This window comes from Hyaena hyaena, unplaced genomic scaffold (assembly GCF_003009895.1).
Source record: "Hyaena hyaena isolate Hyena2069 unplaced genomic scaffold, ASM300989v1 scaffold_2232, whole genome shotgun sequence".
In the NCBI taxonomy this organism is placed as follows: domain Eukaryota; kingdom Metazoa; phylum Chordata; class Mammalia; order Carnivora; family Hyaenidae; genus Hyaena; species Hyaena hyaena.
The window spans coordinates 58,124-64,638 of NW_024082869.1; the positions used below are offsets into that span (position 1 = coordinate 58,124).

At 33.5% G+C, this 6,515-nt stretch overlaps 1 pseudogene; it reads left to right on the top strand.

The window, feature by feature from the left end:
- Positions 1-315: 315 nt before the first annotated feature.
- On the top strand, positions 316-557 carry LOC120227364 (annotated as a pseudogene).
- The last annotated feature ends 5,958 nt before the right edge of the window (positions 558-6,515 follow it).

Genomic DNA, 6,515 nt, shown 5'->3' on the forward strand with positions numbered 1-6,515 from the left:
ATGTAATGAGGTTTTTTTTAATGTTTTTCATTTATTTCTGAGAGAGACAGAGAGAGAAGCAGAATGAACAGGGGAAGATCAGAGAGAGAGGGAGACACAGGATCTGAAACAAGTTCCAGGCTTTGAGCTAGCTGTCAGCACAGAGCCCGACAGGGGACTTGAACCCATGAACTGTGAGATCATGACCTGAACCGAAGTCGGACACTTAACCAACTGAGCCATCCAGGTGCCCCTAGAATGTAATGAGTTTTAATAAAACTTCCACAAATTTTATTATGGTCATGTGTGAGCCCACTAAGGTGACCCCCACCCACTTTTCCAACGGGGCTGTGTTTTCCCTGTCCTAGGGAGTCTGCATCTCCTTGGTGAGACCTGAAAGGAAAAAGAGCAAAGGTTGCAGAGGCTGCAGAGAGAAGACAGGATGAGGCTGCACGTTGGGACATTTTGGGTGTTCAGACCAGGGAAGTAGAAAAAGAAAAAAAAAAAAATACATAGAAAAACAAATCGCTCAATCTGGGCCTCCACCAGAAGGTGAACATGGATGGAAAGTTTCATAAGGATAACATGAGTGGAAAAGTTTACTGCCAGTAGTAAAATCTGCCATCAAATGGACGTCCTCAGCTCAATTTGCTCTCTTTGAATAAAGATTCAGACTTTGTAATTTTAGTTCCATTAAATGCAATCAGTGCCTTTTCAATATTGACATATTGAAACTACTTTTGATTTTCAAACTAAGAAAATGGACACACCTTTCATTAAATACTTATTTTCCTGCATTTGTTCTTCTGCAGGCAGTGGGTGATTTGCCATTGTTTAGTAATTAAAACATGGATCTGAGTAGTGAATACATATATATTACATGTTAAATGACTGCATTCATGAAAACATTCGAGTTTGCCAATGTGTTTTCTCTCCTTTATAAATGACCTAACAATCTATAGTTTTCTGCTTAGGCTAGTGTCTCTTTTTATTACATTATCTATGAAGGCTTTTGCTTAAACTTATGGACTTCATGCCTTTAAACATCATCAGGGAAAATCTTGAAAACTCATTTGAAGGGCTTATGTGAAGGAACACTGTAAATTTTTATAACTTACTAAGTAATAGTTGTAGAAAATGTTGGATTTTTCCCAATTCCATCTATATTTCTAAATATGGCTTATAAAATGAATTCTGTATCTCCCTCTCTGTCTGTCCCTTCTCCGTTCATACTCTGTCTCTCCCTGTCTTTCAAAAATAAATGAAAATGTTTAAAATTTTTTAAAAGAAAAGTTAGGGGGCACCTGGGTGGCTCAGTCAGTTGGGTGTCCTACTTCAGCTCAGGTCATGATCTCACAGTTAATGGGTTCAAGTTCCGCGTCAGGCTTTGTGCTGATAGCTCAGAGTCTGGAGTCTGCTTCTGCTTCTGTGTCTCCATCTCTCTCTCTGCCCTGTCACTTCTAATGCTATGTCTCTCTTTGTCTCTCAAAACTAAATAAAAATGTTAAAAAACTTTTTAAAAAATTTTAAAATAACATATAGTGTTTTACATTGCAATAAAGTGGATTTTTCCCTTGCTTAAAAAATCATATATTTTTTATAACTTTATATATATATATATACACCAGTGAAAACTACACAGCATAATTTAAAAATATCAAGGAAATGGTTTCTTGGATATGACACCAATGGAATACAACATAATATGAAGACTCACATAAGTATAAATTGTATAATTTCACTTACATGAAGTTTTAGAATGGAAAAAGTATCAGTACACTGGCTGTCACTTGGACACTGGAATTGAGATTGATTTGGAACGTATATGAGGATATTTTCTGGGACAATGATAATATTTTATACCTTGACAGGACATTTGGTGATGCAGGTGAAGTAATTTGTCTGAAGTTAGATAATGTTCACTTAAAGACTTTTTATTTCATTTTATTTCCAAAGAAATAAAAGAAATATTGAATTCCAATTAACATTAATGCTGTGAGTATTTAGGAGTAAGTTTACTGATGTCTGCAATTTACCTTGAAATGCAACCAAATGGACTGATAGATGGACATTTAAAGTTAGAATCAAAGTAGTGGGTCTATAGGTGTTCACTGGAAAAATTCTTTTAACTGTTATACTTTTGAGAAATTGTTTTATCAAAAGTTGGAGATATATAATGAAATAAGGTAAAGTAAAAATTTGAATTACCAGATGAACACAAAACTTATTGACAATTAAGAATAATATGTAATATAACTAATAAGAGAAACACTCAGACCACGTAGCTGCAGAGAATATTGTCAATGTTTTGTATGATGGAGTCTAATTGTTATATACAATAGGGAAGCTATTATTAAATTAATTATTATTAAAATGAGAAAAACCTAAAGTGAAAAGACCTAAGGTTTATGGGATTCATCAATTTTTTCACTCTGAAGGCTTTTCTCAAAAGTAACATATAAGAAATAATTCTTTTAGCCTAAGTGTCCATCAACAGATGAATGGATCAAGAAGATGTGGTTTATCTATACCATGGAATACTACATGGCAATGAGAAAGAATGAAATCTGGCCATGTGTAGCTACGTGGATGGACCTTCAGGGTGTTATGCTGAGCGAAATAAGTCAGGCAGAGAAGGACAAATATCATATGTGTGCACGTATAGGAGGACTAGGAGGAACTTAACAGAGGACCAAGGGGGAGAAGAAGGGGGGAAATGGTGGGGGAAAGGGAGAGAGGCAAACCATGAGAGACTCTTGAATGCTGACAAAAACTGAGGACTGATGGATGTGGGGGGGAGGGGGGGATGGGCATGGAGGAGGGCACTTGTGGGGATGAGCACTGGGTGTTATGTGGAAACTAATTTGACAATAAACTATTTGTAAAAAAAAAAAAATAATAAAACTCTATAACATCCAAAAAAAAAAAAAAGAAATAATTCTTTAAAGTAATATACTACATAGAATACTAATGTAAGAAAATATGTGAAGTCTAAAGACAAACAAAGCAAATGGAAAATTAAATTAGTTTCTAAAAATTAGACTTGACCCTCATCTGATTATTTCAGAAGGTCATAAGCTCCTTGGTATAGAAAGTATTCAGCGTATCTTGGAAATTTTTCAGCAGTATAGTGGAGTAGGCCAACATAAACTATGACATTTTCAAGTCCCCAACTTGTCACACCTTTGTTGTGATTCATGGTTATTCCATTATTTACAAAGACTATATCATATTGTTTAGCAGCTACATTTTCCATTTCATAACATTATGAAAGCAGCTCATATAAATATCTTTGTTACAAATCTCTTTATCCCTCCATTATATTCAATTTAGCTGTAAAAGTAACCAATTTTCATATCTTTTATTTCAATCTCCAAAATGTTTCCAAAATATTCATTGTGACCATAGAGTATATCCTAACTTCAATTTAAGTTGCAACTAAAGCTCTCCAACAATGTGCTTGTCCTCTTTCTAGTTCTTTATAAGTTAGTATATCTTTATTCAACTCCAACTTCTTTATGCATATTGCTTTTTATATATTGAAGAAAACATTTGTATCACTTGAACATAATTTTGAGCAGTAATTAGATATCACTTGGGAACTATTAAAAATGTGATTCACAAGGCTTAGTTCTTGAGATTATCTTTTAATAATATTTGAGGAGTCTAGCTGTAATTTATATTTTAAGCATGCATCATGGATTATTCTGATTAACACACAAATTTAAGAACCATTATTTTTAATGAGTTCTAAAATAATTTCATCCTATCTTTGTTATCTAATACTTCTTACAAATGCCTGTGGGAATAAACTCATTGGCTTAAATTATATAGATTTCTCAATACCTTAATTTAGAAAAAACTATTAACTAAATACCTCTTATATTATGGCTTAGTTTGTGGAAAAAACAGAAGTGGATCATATAAGACTTACTGGCTCCAAAAGAGTTCAAATGCAAAAGTCACTCTCACCCCATTCTTTCTTAAACTCTCTCAAAATTCCCCTCAAAATATTTAAGTTAAGTAGGTAAGTTTGTCAGGAATGGTTAGTGTGAGGCTAGAATTTTTTAATAAGCAATGTGGATAGAGGTCGTCATCACATTAACCACAATAATCACTCTAGCCAAAAGATACCTGTACTAATTGCTGCCTGAAACATCAAAAATTCTGGTGTTGTGCCAGTTTATATATTTTGAGGACACTTTAAAATTATGTGTCAAACAAAGAATTTAAATACACCATATATTATCATAAACATTAAAGTTTAGAATTCAGCAAGAAAAATTTTGGGAAATGGTAATCAGAATAAAATATTTTGTAGCTGAAGTCAGTCTAAAGGATAATATTTTACTAGAAGACCATCATAGGAGAACTTAGAACCAGTTCTAACCTTAGAACTCAATCTGTTCTCATATTGGAAAACCAGAAGTAGGAAGAAAATGAAATGGGATATTATTGGGGGTAAAATGAAGAAACTGATCACATGCAGTTAATAAGGCCAAGTATCAAGAACCATGATAGAACAAGGTACATTAAAAAACAGGATGAGGGTGAGGTCCAGAAACAAACTTGAAGAAATCAGTTTATGCCAAGATAATGTCTTTTTTTGTCTTTTTTTCCCCCTCTGAGTATTTTATCCTTTATTGCTTTTCCCTCCGCCTTAAGGCAGATTAATCTCAGGTTTCAACAGTTTGTTTCAGATTTAAGGAAAATGACATGGTTTTGTTGTATCTTGACTTCAGTAAGTCACTAGACACAATTTCTCATAATAAACTCAAAGGAATGATGGAATAACAAAATCTTGATGGCAAATAGTTCAAATTATAACTATCTGTGTGATTAAAATTTTTAGAGCTTATTATTATAGTGAGGTTAAGCTAGAGGAAAGATGCTAGAGATAGTATCTAGTAAAGATACAAGAGAAGACTCAAAGGGCCATATGATATTCACTATATGTTTAACTTAGATGATGACACAGAAAATGTGATTAAAATCTGCAGGTGAAATTGAGCTGGTGATATCAGCCAATGGATTGAATGAAATAACTAATATTAACAATATCTTTATCAAATAGAAAGCTAACATGAAATGAACAATGAATTTATATATGTAAACCTGAACAAACATAATATTTTCCATCCAAGATGAAAACAGTAAGTTGAATAATTTCGAAATGTGTTAACTGGCCTGATAAATAGTTTAAGTAAAAAAGTTATCATGGTTTTTATCTCATTACAAGAAATAAGACTCACATGACCTTGAAGGAAACAACCTGGATCATTCTTGTTTGTCTAAGACTGACCATACCTGTCTGTCTGGGTAGATCATTTTAAGAAGATTACTAAAAAATTTACTAAATACTAGAATCAGAAAGGTAATAAAGAATGATGACAGGACTGTTGGCTGTGTCCTATAAATAAAGGTTGTTGGAATTAGAATCATTTAGCAAAGGGAGGAGAAATGTTTGGGTGAGGGAGAGACATCATCTCAGTCTTATCATACATTGCTCAAGTTTATTAGTATGCAATGCACCAATAACTATTTCTCTAATTACTTGACACCACATGTAGTCTTGCTGTTCAAGTTGTCTTAGAATCATTGATCCCAACATCAAAGTGTAGATGGATTTGAAGGGCTGTCATGTGAGAGAAGTAAACTTCTCTTTTTACTCCAGAGTGCAAAAGTAGAATAAATGTTTAGATAAATCTGAAATGTTTATCTCCATATACTGAACAATTATCTGATAATTCAGCCTATTATCAGCAATATTTTAACAAAGGCAACATACATTGCCATTTTTAAAAAGTTTAATGTTTATTTATTTTTGAGAGAGAGAGAGAGAGAGAGAGAGCAAGTAGGAAGGGACAGAAAGAGGGAGACAAAGACTCTGAAGCAAGCTCCAGGCTTTGAGCCATCAGCACAGAGCCTGACGTGGGCTTGAACTCACCTGCTGTGAGATTGTGACCTGAGCCGAAGTTGGACTCTCAACGGGCTGAGCCACCCAGGTGCCCCTACATTACCATTTTCAGTCATGTGTCATAAAGTAGATTCTTGTTTTAAGAGAAAGTTGTCTCAATAGCCACCATTAGTGTTCATTTCAAATCTAAATTGTAATTTGGTAAGGAAAAAAATTTTCAAGCAACTTTTTATTTGCATTGAATATTGCATATCAAATAATAGGCTTTTCGATAAAAACTGACTCTTCAGTGTCTTTATTTTCTGTTTCATCTGTACGCCATTCAGCAGGCAGCTAATGTTAGTGTGGTACTATTCTCTACATTACTAATATTTGGCACATAGTATTTACTATTGATGTAAATAATATCTGTTGATATTAGAGATGAAAAAAGAAACTTCGTTTTCTCAAAATTAATCTAAAATCCTAAAATTTTTACCAATAGCCCATTTTGAATAAGATACTCCCCAAACAATAATGATACAGCACTTATCTGATTCAGAAAGAGAAGCACATGAACATGGATTAATTCATCATCTGGCAGAAATTGGTTCTCAAAGAAGTTAAATTTGAGGGTTCT